Raw genomic sequence first — 21571 nt, forward strand, 5'->3', positions numbered from 1 at the left:
GCAGAGCTGAATTAATAAATTTAGCCATCCTCGACTTCCACAAAGTAATTAGAGAGATGCACCCCCTACCCAGGCCCAGCTGTGATTGTAAAATTATGGGATGGTGGTTAAAGGTCTTCATTGTCTCTGCCTTTGAACTTCATTCAAAATTCTAATCTCAATCACGATATAAAATCAGAATGTTAATCAGGTTTTTTTTCTGCTTTGAAATAATAAAAAGACCCAGGTATGCCCTGTTCAGCTATATCCATCTTTTTAGTATCGAAAAGGTTTAGTTTCGAAGGCACCACTGGGAATCGAACCCAGGATCTCCTGTTTACTAGACAGGTGCTTTAACCAACTTAGCCATGGTGCCTCACACTATAATTCAGGCCACTCACTCTAAAGACAGGAGAAAGATGCTGCATTAGCAAAGTACATTACATTCTGCCAGTGAGATCTCAGGGCAAAAGCCCTTAAGACTGGCTGACACAAAATTCTTAATATAGCAATCTCTTGCGTGCCTTGCAAGCCTGATTCAATTTTGGAATATAAGAAGTCTTGGGTTCAAAGCCCAGTCCACTGAAGGAAGGATTGCAGTTCCTTTTGATTTCTGAGAGCTTTGCTCTTATTTTCAATCTGAAAATAATTGGGGGGGGGAGGTGTAGCACTTCCTTCCTCTAAATAGACAAAAAGGACATCAGCCACAACCTAACTCAAGATGTGCTGTCTGTAGAGATGAAAAAAGCACCTTTGGCTCAAGATGTCCTGCTTATAATTTACTCATCCCAGCTAAACTGTAGTTCTGCTGTTTTACAGCCCTTCTTTGGCCTATGGATCAGTACCACAGTTTCAAGCTAGAAGTGATAGCATGTTTAATTGTGTTTGTTAAGACCACAACATCCCTGACTTGAATTTGAACCTCAGAGTGAATCACCCATTTTTTAATAGATTTATTTCTTCTTTTGGGAAGTGACAGACAGCGCTCCGGGAACTTTAGAAATCTGCACTAAATTATTGAAGTCGAACTGGCTCACCCCACCCCCCAGATATCAAGGTCCAAGAGCTTTTCGCCACAGTTGGATGAATGTTATCTGCCCATCCTACAACTAGCAGAAAATCTGCTCTCATGAAATTTGCTGTGCTTGTTGCAGATCTCTATGCTGTTTCCATTTTATTTCAAGCCACTATAGTGTCCCAGCTTACCTCCAGAATAGTCAATGTCAAAAATTAGGCAGATTTTCTACACCTTGAGGCTTAGACCAGGGCTGTCAAACTCAAGGCCCATGGGCCACATCCGGCCCACGGGCTGCCTTGGAAACAGTGAAGGACAGGCCTGCGGTGTCCCTGCCAGTGAAAATGGAGCTTGGGAGAGCCGTGTGTTTTCAGCTGCGACAGCCTCCTGCAACCCTCTGCCAGCAAAACAGAGTATGGAAGGGCCGCCCGCGGACTTCCTGAGATCCATTTTCACTGGTAGAGCACTCGGGCCACCACATGCGCCTTGAAACAAGTGACATTGAGCTGGCCATGCCCACCTGGCCCCCCAAGGTCAAACACAATCCTGATGTTGCCCTAAATGAACTCGAGTTTGAAACCCTAGCTTAGACAGTATTAAGGATAAGGAAGAAAATACTACTTTAACATCAATATAGCTAAAGATAACTTGAAGTCATCTTAACATGGGCTGGGGAATGAGATGTAAATATAAATCCTTGTACAGTTGAGTGGTATTAGAAATTTAATAGAATGGCCAGGAGAACTTTTTATCAGGTCCGCCTGATTTGCCAGTTGCGTCCCTTTCTGGATCGGGACTCCTTACGCTCGATCACTCATGCCCTTGTCACTTCCCGCCTGGACTACTGTAATGTTCTCTACATGGGGCTCCCCTTGAGAAGCACCTGGAGGCTCCAACTGGTTCAGAGTGCAGCCGCGCGGGTGGTTATGGGAGCGATGTGGTGATCCCATGTAACACCTCTCCTGTGTGAGCTGCACTGGCTCCCGGTGGTCTTCCGGGTGCGCTTCAAGGTTTTGGTTACCACCTTTAGAGCGCTCCATGGCTTAGGGCCTGGTTACTTATGGGACCGCCTTCTGCCACCAGTAGCCTCTCACCGGCCAGTATGCTCACATAGAGAGGGGCTCCTCAGGGTGCCGTCAGCCAAACAGTGTCGACTGGCGGCCCCCAGAGGGGGAGCCTTCTTTGTGGGGGCACCTGCCATCTGGAATGAGCTCCTCCTGGAGATATGGACGATCCCGGATTTACGCACCTTCTGCCGTGCCCTCAAAACCTTTTTATTTCAGCAGGCTGGCCTGGCCTAACTTCCCTTTTAAATTGTAAATTTTTAATTTGTTTTAAAATATTAGGGGTGTTTTAATTTGTTTTGGGCCAAATTATCTAATGGGTTTTTATATTGTCTTTTAAATGTTATAGTTTGTGTGTTTTATCTTTTTGGCTGTTCACCGCCCTGAGTCCTTCGGGACTAGGGTGGTATATAAATCCAATAAAATAAATAAATAAATAAATAAATAAATAAATAAATAAATAAATAAATAAATAAATAAATAAAATAAGAAAAGGGATACTAGGACACATTTGTGCCATGGTTAGGAAAGACCCAGATCCTGGCTTGTTCCTTGCTTTTCCATATGGCAAAACCTGCCAACTCCTTGCAGGTGCAACAATTATACACTTTTTTTCTGAAAAAGAAGCTTGCTGGTAAATTCCATTGAACCAAGAAATCTATAGTGTGAATTTCTGGTATAGATTAGGAGTTTGGAAATTATGACCCTTGGAATGTCACTAAATTGCAGTTGCCAGCAATGTCCCAAATTTTAATTGCAATAATATCTGGAGCCTTTCTCCAGACTTGTTATCCTCTAAATTGTCGGCAACAGCCACACAGTGCCTGTGGAGTCTGGGATTTGAAATCCACACCTTGGAAGAGTGTCTAATTTGGGGACGGATCCTTCATGCTCTCTGAACTTGGTTGTTTTCTTGCAGACGTTTTATTACTCTAACTAAGTAACATCATCAGCACTAGCACAATGTTACCTAGTTAGATTAATGAAACATCTGCAAGAAAACAACGAAGTCCAGAGAGCACCAAGGACCCCTCATTTCAACCCTGAGCTACAAATATTCTCCTTCATTGGGGAAGTGTTTTGAAAGATTACAAATCCTCACCCCCGAACTGCCTATGTGATTCTCACTTAGGATGACTTGATTTCTTGCATCCTAAACTAGTTTGTTCCCACTGTAGGAAGAATATTTTGCTTTTGCAGAGGCTCCTATTTTCCAGTGCAAACATAGCAAAGAGTTTTTTTTTTTTAAACTGTATTTGGCTGATAAAAGAAAGAAGCACAAGTGGGGGGAAAAAAGAGCCAGGCTCTGAGATTTCTGAGATCAGCAGTATTATGAAACTGTTCGTCAGTGCTTCTCATCTTAGAGGCTCTGGCCAATTCCCAATGCAACTGTAAGGAAGAGCTGTTTGGAACAAAGCAGAGCTATCCAGCCATGATCGTATAGTGGTTAGTACTCTGCGTTGTGGCCGCAGCAACCTCGGTTCGAATCCGAGTCATGGCATCAAATGGCAAGTTCATGAATTTTTTAAAATCTATTTCAGGAAAAAGCTAAAGACTTTCTGCAAGCCGTATTCATATATAGCCACATTACTGGAACCTAAAGCGTACGTTCTGAATACATTACTTTGAGAGTGTGTCGTTACATTTAAAACATTTATATATTGCTTTTCTGCTCATTAATTTGGGACCAGAGAAGATGAAGAATAGTTTCTTATTTGCACATCATCCTATATGTTTACCATTGTGTAATGTACACATGTAACAATACACTGTTTTAAAATTCATATAAAAAGTTGGCAGGTCAGTAATATACCATTTTCAACTATAAAATATATTTAACATAGATTTAGATTATATAAATGTAAAATGGCATTCTTAACAATAATAACCAATCTTACTGAGATTTTAAATTACAGAAATGTGACCTCCTTACCATATCTATTATTCCAACCACCTGTCATTATTTCAACCACTCACTCCAAAGCATCTTCTTTTCTTTATAAATTAATGTTCCATTCATTTGTCAGGTTATCAGATGTCATTGCATTTTTCATCTATGTTCCCAAAAAGGATTTTTAAAAAAAAAATCACTGACAGGATATTTTTGTAGAGGTGTAACTTGATTTTCCCAGTACAGGTAGTTCTTAATGTACAAAAATTCATTTAGTGACCATTCAAAGTTACAACTGCACTGAAAAAATGACTTATGACCTCTTTTCACATTTACGACCATTGAAATATCCCAATTATTACTTGATCAAAATTCAAACACTCAGCAACTGGCTCATCCTTATGACAGTTGCAGTGTCCTGGTGTCATGTGATCTTGTTTTGCAACCTTCTGACAAGCAAAGTCAATGTTGGAAACCGTATTCACTTAATAAATGTGTTACTAATTTAATAACTTCAGTGATTCACTTAACAAATGTGTCAAGAAAGGTCATAAAATGGAGCAAAATTCACCTAACAAATGTCTCATTTAGCAACAGAAATTTTGTGCTCAATTGTGGTGATAAACTGAGGATTACCTGTACTAACTTGTGGTTTCTTCAAGTCTTCCTTATCATGGAAGAGGGCTCTCTCCGTGCAACAAGAGTGGAATTTGCCAGGCTGGTTGACATGCTATACTTAATTCCCATTCTCACAACCATGCATTTTGAACAATTTTCTTCCACTTTTCCACAAGATGCACCAATCTTTCCACATTTATCCAGATTACAGGATTGTTGCTTTAAGAGGCAGCCAGAACTGTGAATTTTAGATTAGGTAAAGCTAGTTCATCCCTATACTGTTCCATTGACACTGCTGCTTTGGAGAGAAGTGACACTGAATTCCCATAGGAAAAGATGTAACTTTGCAATGATTCTCTCTACATCATTTTCATCAAGCTGTAGATCAGGACCATGAAACATATCATGGATACATTGGAAAACTCACCCTTGATTAGAACTGTAAATGCAGTGCTCAACTGTTTTTAAAAAAATCTTTTTCCCATAATATACTTTTTAATCTATTCCAATTCTCCAATCTGTGTTCTGATGAATAGAAATATATTCTCCAAAGCACCTAAAGTCAGGACAAGAAGCAATGGATAGAAACTAATCAAGGAGAGAAGCAACTTTCCTGACAGGACAATTAATCAGTGGAACAACTTGTCTCCAGAAGTTATGGATATTCCAACACTGAAGGTTTTAAGAACAGATTGGATAATCATTTGTCTGAAATGGTAGAGGGTTTCCTGCCTAGGCAGGGGATTGGACTAGAAAACCTCCAAGATTCCTTCCAACTCTGTTATTCTGTTATTCCTAAAAAACAGTAACCTCCATTATTTGTTTCTTTTTGTTTCCTTCAGTATGTTCCCCCTAAACTGTTTATTGCCTCTAGTTATGTGAATCATCTTTTTTTCCCCTTGATTAACGAGATTGTGGCATATCTCTCCAAGAGAAGAACAGTTTTCTTGCTCTAACCCAGAAAGACATACTGTATGTATCATCTGTGTGTTCTAGTGACTTAAATTAACCAGAGCTTCTGGTGTGTCTCTTTAATCTTCCTCCATTTTCTGTAAGTCACTGGGATGTAAACGAAGGACACAAATTCTTTGATCTTGTATTTTCATTCAACTGAGGCTTTTGTTCTACTTCAAGTCAAAAGTAAAGCATTCTGGCTTGTGCCAGCTCTCAGTTGTTCAATATGCCTACTGGACTTTACTTTCTTCTCAGCAAAGCCCTGCACTCTGATTGGTTATTGTGCGCAGCCAGGAAAGTCCCCTCACCTCATTTTCTCAGTTTTACCTGAAGATGATTTGCTGCATATAACTTATAGTTATAGTTCCTTCTCAATCAAAAATATAGTCAAAAACTGATTTTTTTTTCAGTTACTTTTTTTTCCTCGAGCTATTTGCATAGATGGACTTATTAAAGGAAGAAGTTTGGGGAAAAAGAAATCATACTTGAAAAAAACTCTGCTGAGTTTCAAAATAGGAACATTCTTCATACTAGGCAAGAGTTAAAATCACCAAACCACTGAGAAAGACCTGAGCTAAAGGCTACAACAGACTACTTGAAGAAAAGTGGGGGACATGCAAGAGAGGAATGTTTATTTAAAGCTAAATTTCCTATCTACACACATATGTATTTTGATGCTTTAATATGTATATATGCATTACAGGAAAAATCTTCTTAATCTCAATTTTAGGCGGTAAAACTAAATAGCTGGAAACTGCCTTGACGTTTTATTGATCTGCAACCATAGACTTTTCTGAACAGAAGTCAGAATTTATATGCAAACAAAAGTATATCACTGATTACATATGTCATCTTCCTGCTTACCTTATCAGGAACAGGGAATGGTTAATTCAGGAAAAGGACAGCTTTGTCCTTGACCCACATGTACCATATTTTTCGGAGTATAAGGTGCACCGGAGTATAAGGTGCAGCTTAGTTTTTGGGGAGGAAAATAGGGGGAAAAAATCTGCCTACCAGGTATTCATCTGGCTAGTGTCCTTAGCCTGGTCAGCTTCAGCACATTAGTTTGCTGGTTTTATCCCGTGCTTGGGGATAAAAAACAGCTTCTAAAGCACAGCTCGGAGGGAGCAGCAGTGAGAAAAGCAGGCAAAGCATGGAAATATCTTCACTCGCTAGCGCCTCATTAGGGCTGAAAAAAAGCTTCTAAAGCACAGCTGAGATTCGGGGGAAGCAAGCAAAGTGCAAAGAAGATCACTAGCACCTCATTAGGGCTGAAAAAAAGCTTCTAAAACACAGCTGAGAGTGGACGGAGCAGGCAAAGTGTGCGAAAGATCGTTTCACTTGCTAGCGCCTCATTAGGGCTGAGGAGAAAAAAAGCTTTGAAAAAGCTACATTCAGAAGTATAAGACGCACCCAAATTTTCAGCCTCTTTTAGGAGGGAAAAAGTGTGTCTTATACTCCGAAAAATACGGTAGCTATTTCTAACTTGTTTCTTGCCCTAAGGATTTGACAAAGGAAATTGCTTCTCATTTATGTGTAGCCTGTGCTCCTTATCACATATTCCCATCCCATCCACATTTTGTTTCTGTGCCTCAAAACTTCTATAGCACTTAGGCTTATATACTGCTTCACAGTCCTCTCTAACTGATTTATAGAGTCAGTATATTGTCCCCACCAATCTGGATCCTCATTTAACCCATCTCAGAAGGATGGAAAGCTGAGTCAACCTTGAGCTGGTCAGGATTGAACTGCTGGCAGTCAGCAGAATTAGCCTGCAATACTGCATTCTAACTACTACACCACCAGAGCTATGGTGATGACATGTAACTGATTCTGTACTCTCTATGAGTTTGACTCTTGTAGACTGATTTGGATGTACTGCATTATTTAACTTAGTTCAATTCTAGAAAACCTCTGACCCATTGGAGAATTCTTTCAGAGATATTTCCTTATCTAAATAGAGAAACAGAATACCACAGGCAGTTTACTATCATTTGGGTTTTGAAATTAAAGAAGTCAGTCAGAGGCAGCTGCGTTTTTAGACCGGGGTGGAGCCTGGACGCAGCATAATGGAAGAATAATACTACACTTTATATTAGCCCAAAAGCTGAGAAGTAATTAAAAGAATAAAGCAAAGTTAATCTGATTACCTCTGAAAGGAACTAGGTTAGATCCTAAATGGGACTGTGAAATTTTGAAACCGTGTTGTGGGCATTTTTGGGATGAGTTTACCCAATCACTAAATTATTACCATGGGGAATAATTTACAATGGGAAATATCATCGGATATCAGAATATTATCTGCCAGCTTGACTAAACCACCTTCTGCAGCATTCTGCCTCATTGTCATGCTTATATTTGTAGGGCAGTATCATAAGTTTCAAGCAAAATTTCAAGCAAAGCATTGGACTGTAGTCACTCAACATCCTTCTTGCCTAAGAAAGGCTAGGTAGCCTCATTGTCATCATCATTATCATCAACATTTGATTTTGCAGCATCTCAATTTTCATTTTCAAACAAACAAAGCTCTAAGTGATGTGTTATGTGATTCACATATATCAAAGAGGGCAGTATCAAATGTTCTACACCTTGGTTGTACCTGGATGATGAAAACTTTAAGGGACTTGTTTGCAAAGAAGGCACCGTCATCTAAATGAATCAAGTAGGAACATTATTTGGCTAGTCTTAGAAGGAAAAGGAATTATGAATATTTTGGATTGCTTAAAAAGAAGCCATTGTCACCATGGCTTTAAGCAGATAAGTATTGCTTTGATAGATATTTAGAAGTCCTTGGTCTATTCTGACCTCTATTTTTTGACTTAATGCTTGGGCTAAGAAAAATATTCTTACTGATGTATCTCTTTTAATTATTATATTGAATTGAGAATTAGCTATTATATTGAATGGAGAAATTATATATGGACTGAGTATCATCTTCCACTATTTTCACCAATACTGTTTTTTTTAATCATTTATAATTATGTCTTCCAGACAAAAGGAGGAAGCTATTTCCACCAAAAGACAAATACTATCAATAGAATAATTATTATTTTAGCTATTTGAATTTACCAGATGGATTTACATAGTACAATAAATCCAAAACCTTGGTTAACAAAATATAATTGCTATTTTCACACTTGTGTGAAATAAATATATTATGGATCAACGTAATGGCCCAATTCACATAAAATGTTAATCTCTGTTGGGTTCCCATAGCTTATTAATCTAACTGTATTTTAACCTAATCTAGTAGAAATCTAGCCAGAGAGTAGCATCAACCAGAAAGTAGAAATCCTCTCCAAAAGAGGGAAATAGTTGGCCACATCCCATGAGTTTCCATTCAGCTTTGGAGTGGTGAGAATAAAGGATGAACTACCCTGTTTACATTCAGGACATCTGTTTTTTCCATACTTATCGCTTTCTACTCAGAAAGTTTTTTCCATACTTATCTACTTTCTACTTCTTCAACCATGGCAAATTTAAGACCTGTGGACTTCAATGCTCAGAATTCCCCAACTAGCTGGAAGAAGAACAAGTTAAAGAAACAATGATTGAATGGGGGGAAATTTTGGGTATGGTATTATTTAGAGAAATGGCAAAAATTGTGGATGCAAAATTATAAAATGACAATGTCAACAGCATATATAGATAGATAGATACATATTTGTATAGATGTTTTACAGGTGGCATCTACCGCCGACAAGAATAGCGAGAATGTTCAAGAACAAGTCTGAGAAGTGTTGGAAATGCCATCTGATACCGGGCTCATATTACCATATGTGGTGGACATATGTAGAAGCGAAAAAATATTGGACTAAAATCCACACATGGTTGGAAAAAATGACAAAAAAACACATAGACTTTAAGCCAGAGATTTTTTTATTAGGGATTGTGCCGGAAACATATAATAGAGAAATGAGATATTTGATTGTGAATGTTTTAACAGCTGCTAGAATTGTATTTGCTAAAAACTGGAAAAATTAAAAAATACCAACACAAAATGATTATTAAGAAAATCATGGAATGTGCTGAAATGAGTAAATTGACATTTGAAATTAGAGAACAAGAAGATAAACAATATTACAAGATATGGGATTTATTTTATCAATGGTTAGATAATAAAACATGGAAATGAAATTTGAAATATGAATATTATAAATATATTTGAAAATGAATTTTTGAAGCAGTAATGCAATAGTTAAACAAATGATAAATGAGGATGTCGACTTGTTTGACAATATGAGAAATAAGATAATTAGTAAATTTTGAATAGGAGGATGATGCACAAAAGATCTGTAACCGACTGACACACTGGTTGTATTTGTAATGGATGATGGATTTGTTTTATATTTTGTTTTTAAAAAAGAATTCCCCAACTGGCATGGCTGGCTAGGGAATTCTGGGAGTTGAAGTTCACAAGTCTTAAAAGGCAGTGATATAACATTGTGATACATATAGAATTTTTATCGCAATGCGCTATACCTTGTTTAGCAATCAAGGGTTCTCTTTATAGACTTCAGCTCAGCATTCAATACCATCATTCCAGATATTCTTCTAACTAAACTAAACCAGCTAGCTGTAACTGACCACACTTATAAATGGATCATAAGCTTCCTAACAGACAGAAATCAACAGGTGAAGCTAGACAAAATCACATCAAATACCTGTACAATTAACACAGGGCTGTGTGCTCTCTACACTTCGCTCCACTTCTCTTTTGTGACTGCATCACAAAAGAAATCTCTGTTAAAGTACTGAAGTTTTCAGATGAAACAACATTGATTGGTCTCATTCAAGACAATGACAAATCTGCATATAGGTTCGTCATTGGAAGGGAGGTTGAATAACTAGCCTTGTGGTGCAACCAGAACAATCCTGAACTAAACACACATAGAAATGGTGGTAGATTTTAGGAGAAACCCTCCTATACAACGATCTCTAACAATACTAGACAACACAGTATCAACAGTACAGACCTCCAGGCTTCTAGGTTCTATTATATCTCAAGACTTAAAATGGACACTAACATCAAAAACGTCATCAAAGAAGCACAACAAAGAATGTTCTTTCTGCGCCAACTCAAAAAGCTCAAACTGCCCAAAGAGCTGCTCATTCAGTTCTACAGCGGAATTATTGAGTCTGTCATCTGCACCTATATAACTGTCTGTTTTGGCTCTGCAACCAAGCAAGACAAACACATACTTCAACGGATAATTAGAACTGCAGAAAAACAATTGCTACCAACCTGCCTTCCATTGAGGACCTGTATACTGCACAAGTCAAAAAGAGGGCTGAGAAAATATCTGCAGACCCCTCACATCCTGGACATAAATTGTTTCAACTTCTACCCTCAAAATGATGGTATAGGGCACTGCACATCAGAACAACTAGACACAAATACAGTATTTTCCGGAATGCCATCACTCTGCTAAACAACTAATTCCCACAACACTGTCAAACTATTTACTAAGACTCAGTGGTGGGTTGCTACCGGTTCGCCCCAGTTCACGTGAACCAGTAGTAGCGGCGGGAGGCTCTGCCCACCCGCCCAGACATCATCAAATACTCTCTGCGCATGCACAGAAGTGGCATGTGCGCGAGCGAAGCAAGAGCACGCGCAAGAGTGAACCAGTAGCAAAGGTAAGTGAAATCCACCACTGCTAAGACTGTATTACTATTATTCTTCTCATTCTTCCTATTACCTATCTCCTCCCACATATGACTATAACCATGTTGCTTGTATTTTTACCATATATATTGTTTTGTTTATTTCCTAGAATGATTTGATTGCTTATTATTAACCTATGACTATCACTAAGTGTTGTATCTTATGATTCTTGATGAATGTTTTTGTTCTTTTTTTTTACTTTTATGTACACTGAGAGCATATGTACCAAAGACAAATTCCCTGTTTGTCCAACCACACTTGGCCAATAAAGAATTCTATTCTATTCTATTCGCCTTGGCCAGCAACAATTCGCAGTTACAACAGTGTTGAAAAGATAACTTTGCAACCAATCTTCACATTTATGAAATTCACAGGTCTGTAAAGCTAAACAAAGCTGAAGTACAGTCATAAGCACAGTTGCAGTTTCACTTAACAACTGTTTTGCTTAATATCCAAGTTGCCGCTCCCAATTGTGGTTGCTAAACAAGGACTACTTATACAGTATTGCTTTCATGAATCTAAACCCTTTTCCTCCCAATGCTGCTGTTGGTATTTTTCTCTGTATAGTGATGATATCTCATTATTCTCAATGATTATTCTTAATGACTAACTTTTAACATGTTGAGGCAGAGCCAAGTATATGTTTATATGTCCCATCCCTTAAGTAAATTAGAAGAAGAGTGGCTGGCTTAACTCCTGCAGTTTTGTAGAACTGCAGGCTCTTGTCCAGTCTACAATTTTTCAATATATCAGGATCAAGTGTCCTGAAGTGATAGCAAATCCCCGTTTGCTTCTCTATAATTATTTTCTCTGTGATGTCCTCTGCAGATTGAATTGTGTGGAAGCCGGGCCAAATTAGTCCTGCTTAATATGGGATAGATGCTATAAAAAATTATGAGCTTCATTCTTCAAAAGAAGGAGACCCGAAGGACAAAATATTTATTTCTAAGGGGGAGAAAGGATGCCGATAAACAGAAAAATGCTATGAAATAATAACCAAATAAATACATTCAGGATATACTTTAAAAAATCTGAGAGTTAGCGTAGCCTGGAATAAATTAACAATAAGCAGAAAACTGAACAATGAATGGGCCTGAACCCAACAAATTATAATTATTTTATCAATTTTTCAACTAAATTTGCTGCACATTTTCACCACAAAATTGAGGTGAAATATCTATTGGATCAAATTATTGGGATTCAAATAATGTGACTTGATATTACCCCTTTTATAAGGGTAAACCTCCATTTCTTTCTGTGAATTAATCCCTAATGGATAAAATCATGCTCAGGCCTACTGCATTCATCCTGCAGATTGGAATGAAACTCAACTTATTTCTAAATTTTATTGTATCACACGGGCACACCAAAGGAATGGTGCTTGTGTCACAATGATGCAATGCTGATTTAATCATTTAGCTGAAAGTATTGGATCCTGTGGACACGTCTGCTGTCAAAGGTCGAATTTTCCTAAAATCAAATAATGAAAAAATAGTAAATCTATTTCTACATCTATAGTAAAGAAATATAGAAACTAAATAGTAAATCTATTTCTGAAGTTAGAAACAATTATATTAGAATACCAGATGTCCAATTAATTTTAAGGAAAGCAAATTTATTACCAGGACACTCTCACCAATCCTTAGATGGGAAGAATAGGTCCATTATATTGGCTCCTTTTCCATAGATATGGTCAATCATTCCTTAGTTGTCATCTAATAGAATACCCGTTTACATATCATTATATTCTGGATACTGTAGAGCGTGGTGGCCTAGAGGTAAAGTTGCTTGCCTCACACTCAGGAGGTTAAGAGTTCAATCCTAGGCAGTGACAGATGTTTCTCTCTCTGGGCACAAAGTATCTGCTGCAAACTCCCCATAGGTATCAGGATGCGTAGTACACCAGTAAACATTCAGTTCCGTTCAGTCACCCTGAGTCCACCCCGATAAAAAGGGATTAAAGGGTTGTAAAAAGAAAAAAAAATATTCTGAATACTGTAAACAACAACTATAATCCAGCTGTTTCCAATCTAGTACCCTACAACTATGTTGAATTACAAACTTCCAATTCTCTATGAATGACAACTCAGTTGTAAGAGGGCAGTTAAAACCAATCTTCATCCTTCTCCTTAGAATATGATTTCACCATGGATTTTAAAATATGCCTATTGGATAATATTAAATCATGTTATACTTCTAAGCCTTTGAAGGTTGGAACTAGGCAAAGTTTCATTATATTTTACTGATATTATGGTGACATAATTCTTACTGCTTTGTGACACTGTTTATTTCCTCCTTTGTCATTAATTTTTGTTTAAAAAATCAATAAACGTGTCAGTTAAAAGGAGGTTATATCCCAGGCTCACCCGTATTGAACAGCAACATCAGTTTCATAAACTTGGCTAGATTCATCAGTCTCATTCCTTTTTTTTCAGTATGTGACATTATTGTAATAAATCTTCAGGAAAGGAATTTTCTGTGGTACTAGTTTTCCTGTTTAATCCCAGTGGTTTAAGGGAACCAGCAAAGTGCAAATTGATTTAAGTAAGCAAAAGCTCTAACTCAGAAAAATGCTTCAGTAGTGATCAATAGCCATTCAACTTATCAATAAAACTTTAAATGGAGTCTGAACTCTAGATTTTTAGTCAGATATTTCATTCTGTGAATGGATTTACACTTTAAAACAAATAATGTGTTTAAGTACAAACCTGTCTTGGGTGATTTAAACTCAACTGAATCTCTATTTTTGCATGGATTATTTTCATTGATGCATTCACTATTCATAGCTGAAAATATGCATAGCAATAGCCTTACTAATCAATTAACATTTTCTACCCTTGCTTTTTCTATAAATGCTGACAGAGAATACAAATTGCATTTCATGTATTTGTCCCCTAGGGTAAAAACTACTTTAGCATACTTTTTACTTGTATCCGTGCTATATAATTCAATTAACTTCAAATAATGAGATCTAGGGTTTAGATCAGAATGCAGGAGGATCACATTGTCCTTAGTTCAGATTATTCATGATTGGAAAAGTACGTAATATCAATGAGCTAGTAGGGTTTATCCTGAAGATATTTACACTTGATTTTTCAGAATTCTCAACAGTATCCATATACTCAGGCTAAGGAAACCTGAGTGGTGAAGTTCACACATCTTGACGGTGTCCGGTCTGAAGAAGGATGAAATAGAAGATTATATTCAGAACAAGAAACAAAAGTTCAAGTTGTATGAGCTTCACTTATTGGCTGTAGCTTCCTTAATTAAGTCATGCTAAAATTACATGTTCCTTCAACACAGGGTAGGAAAGAAATATGATAAATAAATATATTACTGCATGTCACTGGGGAGGAATTTTGGTTTCTGTAAAATATAGTTAACGAATGTGTGCCCCTTCAAATGTTACTGAATTACAGTTCACAATTTCACCTACTCTTAACTATGCTAGCTGGGACTTCTGGAAGCTGTGATTTCAGCATCTTCTGGAAAGCCATGGATGGTGATGAAACACATCTCCGAAATCTTGGCATCCATTATTCAATATTCTGGCCTCAAAATAATTGTTGTTCTTTAATACAAAATTAAGGATACACTTGATGGCAGTCTTCAAAACTAAGATTGATTTCTTGGTCTAAACCAAGCCATTTTTTAAAAAAAAAAATGGCAAAAAATTAGATCTTACATTATTACCATTTTGGCCTCAAATTAAATACCAGGGAAATGTTAAAAATCCAAATTCACTTTTACTCTCAAGGGCAATCCAAAGCACTCTAATATATGTGCAATCATTTTCAGCTTTTAAATAAATGTATCAAACCCAAAGTGCTAGGGGAAAGACTGATTAAAATTTTGCTTCATTAGTCATTTTTCCCCTTGGAAAAAAGCAGATTTGGTTCATATTTTGAAAACAAAACAAACTAAAATGAAATAGATTAAAGGGGTTTTCAGTATTTCTTATTCAAGATTAAAGTTTCATGTCTTGTTGTGAATTAGGGTATTTTGGTTTTAATTTAAACTATTTTTCAGATTAACACTTTAAATGATTGCATAGATTTTTCAGCTGAATTTGTTGCTAAATTTTAGATCGAAATAGATTTATTTAACTGTTTATCCCACTTTATTGTCACACAAATAGCCTTGGGAGTCTTTTCCCAAACAATAGCTTAGAAATCTTTGAAACAAATAGCATAGCATTTAAAAATACAGCTTGATTCTTTCTTCTGTGTGCAGTGTGCATTTTATCCCTGAAACTTATCATATGCTGCATTCTAATTCTCACATTCTCATCTTCGGTACATGTGAGGATAGTTCTCCTTAAGCCTTTGCTCAAGCAATCATTTGTGAATTCCATTGTTGTGTCTCTTGAAATCACCAAAATGCAGTAGTGAATTCTATGTTCTCTTCCCTAGAATCAACAGTGGTACGATGATAATCACAAGTCTCCATTTTATGAACTATCAAAATGAATGTAGTAGAATGTTTTCACTATGTATTAAAAAAATCACCAGCAGCTTTGGAGAATAATACTCACTTTAAGAAAGAAAACAATATTAAAGTACACCTGTTGATGACCTAATTATAGTAAAGCAGGAGTGAAATGCTCCCAGTTCGGACCGGTTCAGCCAAACCGGTAGCGATGGCGGCCGGTGGATCGAAGAACCGGTAGCAATAGCGACATGAGGCTCCACCCACCCGCCCAGTCATCATTACTTCCTGGTTTTAACCAGGAAGTAACCTGTTTTTTACCCTCTGTGCATGTGAAACAAGTGCGTGCAGCATGTGCACTTCCAAACCGGTTGGAAAAGTAAGTAGATTTCACCTCTACTCACTTCTTGGTAGAAATCCAGTGGAGAGATACTAGCTTGTAGAGGTAATCCAGATAATAAGCACCAATCATGAGTACTAACATTACCTTTGTTGTACGGTTACAATAGCAGAATCATGCAGATCTGAAAATACCTTTACCGTCCAAGAAACAGGAGGGTTATGGGAATGTCTTCTGAGACAGTTGTCATATTCCTCATTTCTTCTATGGTTTAAGCTGCCTCTTCCTGACTGTTTATTAGTCTGCAATTGCTCCTCGTCCTCTTCCTGTCTCTCAAGGAGCTTTTCACTAACCATTTCAAAGCTAGCATAGAATCTTAAAATCATAGAACTGTGGAGTTAGAAGAGATCACAAGAATCTAGTCAAACCCCTTGCAATGTACAGAAAAATCAAATAAACCATCAGTGAGAGGTAGCTGTTCAGAGGTGGAGAACCCAATATTTTCTAAGGAGACTATTCCACTGGTGTATAGACCTCCCACATCAGAAAGGGTTTCCTTAAATTTAAGTGAAATGAAAACTAGGTAGCAATTATCTTTGTTCTTAGTTTTAGTGATGAAGGTGGACAAATTTTTCAGTTCACCTTCCCCTAGTCCTAGTAATTTCCTTGTCAAAGGACTTGGAATTTGTCTCATATAACCTATTTTTGAAATAGCTATGCTAACTCTTAGCAATTATGGCATTGTCTTACAAATAGCTTATTTTATTATTTACTCTAATGTTGTCAGGTTCACTAAGTAGATGAGATCAGGTAATGAACGCCACACAAAGGCTAAAACTATTTTGTTGAAATTGGCTATTATAACAGAATCTTGCAAACCTGATTATGCTGTACCTCTCCTCCTTTTTATAATTCAATGAATTAGGGAATTGCTTGCTTTAGCCACTTGCAATTATTGTGTCATAATTCTGGACTTTAAAAAACCTCAGTAATTGCTTCCTGCATAGCTTCAATAAGGTCATCTTATTTTCTACAAATATTTTCCATATATTGGTGTTAAGCTCACTGATCAGTCAATTCTGGAATCCTTATTTTTCTTATCTTAAAGAGGGAGACCACATTTGCTCCTGTCTAGTCCTCTGGCACTTTCCCTGTTCTCCAGGACTCCTCAAAGTTAGTTAATTAAAACCCTAACAGCTCTTCAACCTTTTGCTTCAGTATTATAGGATATTTTTCATAATAGCCTAGGGCAGCGGTCTACAACCTTAAACACTCAAAGAGCCATTTGGACCCATTTCCCACAGAAAAGAAAACACTGGGGGCCACAAAACCCTTCCCGTGCCTGACTATTTCTTGAGCGGCCACAAAACTAGCATATGTAGTTGAATTAAACATTCTGTTTTCTTCTGAACTGGATTTATCCAAGGTTGGCCTACCGGGGGTTGAAAAGGTCAATAAATCATGTGCCGGCGGATGTCACACCTTGGCGCTTGTGATGCATATTTTGAGTGACAGGGAACCGCAGCAGAGGGGTGAAAGAGCCCCATGTGGCTCCAGAGCCACAGGTTGCTGACCCCTGGCCTGGGGATTTGAAGACATTCACATTCACTAAAAATATTTTATCACACTCTAATTTACAGCGTTTTCCTTGTCATGGTATTTCCCAACTCTATAGTAGTGAGCCACAGAAATGACCTGCAGAAACTATGCAGAAACCATCACACACATTTAAAAATGTTTCAAGCCCAGGAAACAAAAAAAAAATGTTAAAACCAAGGCATAAAAGTGAGGGAATGGGAAATACAGATTTAAGATGTCAACATTTTGAGGTAGATCAAGTCAAGAAACAGACTGCGCAAGGATGATGGAAACATGCTTTATTCTTATAGGCCAGTGATGGCTAACCTTCTTGCCGTCATGTGCCAAAAGTGGGGGGAGCGCGGGGGGATCACGCATGCATGTGCCCACACCTGTAATTCAATGCCTCCCATGCACCCCCGTGCATGTGTGCATGACCCTCCCCGCGCTCCACCCGTTTTTGGTACGCAACGGCAAAAAGGTTACCGGTGGCCCAGTAGGCCCATTTTTCGCCCCCCCAGGCTTTCTTGGAACCTGGGAAGGGCGAAAACGGCCAGAGGCCCTCCAGAGGCCGGAAATGGCCCGTTTCCTGACTTCTGGTAAGGCCAGAAGGCCCGAAAATCAGCTGGCTGGTGCATGAATGAGCGCTGGAGCTGAGCATGCCATAAGTTCACCATCACTGTTATAGACTATAGCCATCAGTCTCAAAAATTTGACTGGTTTTCTCTTCTCTTCTTATATTGCAGGAAGTTAAGGAGGAATCAGCCTGATCTCTTTCTAATATTGTTTCACAGGCTTAAATTATGTTGTTATAAGCATCCCTGCATAATTTCTCCAAGACATCACTGTGCCTCATCACACCATGCTCTTTACATCAGTATTTGCTATTTGATTCAGAAACAAAATAGGATATGAATTCCTATGCTTTCTCTTAATCTTCTGTTAAGACCAGGGGTGGGTTCTAAATTTTTTTACTACCGGTTCTGTGGGCATGGCTTATTTTGTGGGCGTGGCTTGATGGTCATGTGACAATTCTTTAGGATTTAGCAGAGGTACTGGTCTACCAGGCTTTTAACTGCTTGCAGAGCTGTACTGGTCTAGTCATTTGTTTTTGGAGGCACTGGTCTACCCATTTATTTTTGCAGGCACCGGTCTACTCATTTGTTTCCTTTTAACACTGATCAGCTGTAGGGTGGCCCTTTGAAGCCCCACCGCAAGAGTTTAAACAGTTTTTTCCCCTCTAGCCGATCAGCTGGGACTCAGGAGGCAGCAATAGATTGGGGGTGGGGCCAAATAAAAGGTAAGAATAATGCAGGGGAGACGGGGGGCAGAACTGGTTCGGTGATGTCATATCGTCACCACTACTGGCTCGGCAGAACCGGGCGGAACCGGGCGGAACCAGGAGGAACCCACGACTGGTTAAGACATAGACCCGCCACCTTCTTGGTCTTCCTCTTACTATTTTATTTGAAGAAATACTTCTTGATGGATTTTGCCCCGTTGCTAGCTTTTTCCCCTTTGCCTTCCTGATCTCTCATTCCTCCATTCTTGAGCTGAAGCTTTGTTGACTTTTTTGGTCATTAGTCCTTCCTTTCATTTCTAGTAAACATCTTTCTTTAGCCCCAGTTTCTTCCTGAGCTATCTACTCAATTGCACTGATTCCCTCAAATCACTCCTGATTTTCTTCCTCTTTGCTTTTGTTTCAGACTGCACTATCCTTAATTTCTTTTTCAAAAAGTTCCAATGGCTTGCCTTCAAGGTTGTCTTCCCATGACATTTTCCTTACTATTCCTTTTGGTTTGTTAAAATCCATTTTTCTAAATTTTATGGTTTCTGTTTAACTGAGTTTTTTTAACCAAGCTTTTTGCTAAAATTAAAAACTCTTAACAATGGCTGGTCATTTGTACCCAAAGTTCCCACCAATTTAATATTTTTAATCAATCCTTCCCTGATAGTAAGGACCAAATCCAAAGCAGCAGATCATCTAGAACCCTTCTCAATATTTTGAAAGGGGAAATGATCACTAAAAATATATCTGACAGAGTATGCTTGGCAAAATTAGTCTTCAACAAATACCAGAGTAATTGAAATTCCCATCGCAATTATTTCAGCCTTCAGTTATCTGTTTTCAAAAATTGTCTACCTAGTTTACTGGTCTATAGCAGATTCCGGGCAAGACATTTTCTTTGCCAGCTTTCTGCTTTATCTGAACTCGCATGACTATTTGTGTTATCATCAGTTCAATGGATCTCTGTGCATCTGCTCAGTTCATTCTTAATATGCAGTTATCTCCTCTATTGAGTTCACTCTTCCTTTGAAACAAAGGGTAATCATCAATCTCATTGTTCCACTAATTGATTCACTATTTTTGTAACCCCTATTATAACTTACTTGACTTTGTGCCTCATGACTTCCAGCTCATGTTGCTTTATGGTCCATAGAACTCAAGGGATGCCTTCTGAGACATTTGTCATGCCCTCATTCCTTCTGTGGCCTAATTTGTTTATCAACTGCTGCCTAATCTCCTCCTCCTCCTCTTCCTCTTCCTCCTCCTCCTCCTCCTCCTCCTCCTCCTCCTCCTCCTGTTGTCTTTGATGTGTGGGCAGTAGTGTAGAGATGTTTAATATGAAGGATTAGATTCTCTGTCTTATGTCTCTTGTTTCTTCTAGTCAGTTCTAATTATTAGGTTAAACATGAAACTATTCAACTGCAAGAAAGAATTGTGCTTCAATACTACACAGAGTTCCTACATAGTTCAGCAAGGCCAGATCAATGATCCATTTTATGGTATCATTCAGAGAAACTCATAAGTTTGGCAGAGGAGAGTTACTCCTCCCTCACTACTTCTCCCTGAAAGCTAGTCCTTGAGATACATTCTCCTGAGCACATGTGTTCTTCCAGTTTCATCTACTGGTTAAGGCAGCAGGCTAGAAAGCAGGACACTGGGAGTTCAAATCCTACCTTAGCCATGAAAGCCAGCTGGGTGACCAGTTACTCTCTCTCAGCCCAGCCAACTCTCATGGTTGTTGTTGTGGGGAAAATAGAAGGAGGCAAGTGTGCAATAACTCCTTGAATTATTGCAAATATAAGAAAAGGTGGGGTACAAATTAAATAAATAAATTTCTCTTCATGTCATTCGCAGGTTCATGGGTACAGAAAAATAGGTAGCCATTCTTTAAAAAGGGAAGGGAAAGTAATGTTCATAACTAAAGTTGTTTTTAGTTGCTTTAAGTACACATAAGGAATAGAAATACACATTAGTACACATTAGTACTAATTAGTGCATAGTGCATAGTACACATTAAAGGCAACTGCTAGCACACATCTCCTCCCTGGTAACATCTAATCAAAGAAGTTGTTCCTATCCTCATCTTGCTTGTCTGTAGTGCATTTTCTTTAACAAGATAGTAACAAGATAGTAACAAGAGTTCTGAGGGGATTCCTATCTTCCCTGAGACGCTTAGTTTGAGTCTTGATTAGCAAAGTTCTAAAAGCTGATCATGCTAACCAATACTCTGTTATGCTTAGAGAGGGGAGGGGGGTTGACACAAAAATGGATGTTCTTAGACATAAACAAATTAATCATAGATTTGGGGGGGGGAGAATCAAGCACTTTTGTTTAATATCTTGGCTCATAGTTATTTTTTTCTCATAAAGTAGGAATCTAAGCCTGAACTTTGCAGATCATCACATGTTGGGGGTTCCAGGGTTATAAAGGGGATGCTGCTAGACCAGCGGTGGTATTCAGTTCGGGTGAAACGGTAGCGGCAGCTGCGGGAGGCTCCACCCACCCATCCAGACCTCATCATGTCCCATTTTTTACGCTCTGTGCATGCGCAGAAGGTCTTATGCATGTGCAGAGTATCACGCGTGAGCGAAGTGAGTGCGCGCACACGCGTCCTCACATTTGCGAACTGGTAGCGAAGGTAAGTGAATACCACCACTATGCTAGACCCCCCCTTTTTTTTTTGTACCCCTGCTTTAGAAAAAGATCAAGCAAAAGAGGAGAAACAAATTGGTCAAGTTAGAAGGATGT

At 38.3% G+C, this 21571-nt stretch overlaps 2 non-coding genes across 2 annotated transcripts; one reads left to right on the forward strand and one right to left on the reverse strand.

Moving 5' to 3' along the window:
* Positions 1–281: 281 nt before the first annotated feature.
* TRNAT-AGU (transfer RNA threonine (anticodon AGU)) lies at positions 282–355 on the reverse strand. Its single transcript has one exon. It is a non-coding gene; the product is annotated as a tRNA-Thr (tRNA).
* A 3132-nt stretch (positions 356–3487) lies between these two features.
* On the forward strand, positions 3488–3559 carry TRNAH-GUG (transfer RNA histidin (anticodon GUG)). Its single transcript has one exon. It is a non-coding gene; the product is annotated as a tRNA-His (tRNA).
* Positions 3560–21571: the final 18012 nt, after the last annotated feature.

This window comes from Pantherophis guttatus, chromosome 6, assembly GCF_059756535.1.
Source record: "Pantherophis guttatus breed Tessera chromosome 6, ASM5975653v1, whole genome shotgun sequence".
NCBI classification, from domain to species: Eukaryota; Metazoa; Chordata; class Lepidosauria; order Squamata; family Colubridae; genus Pantherophis; species Pantherophis guttatus.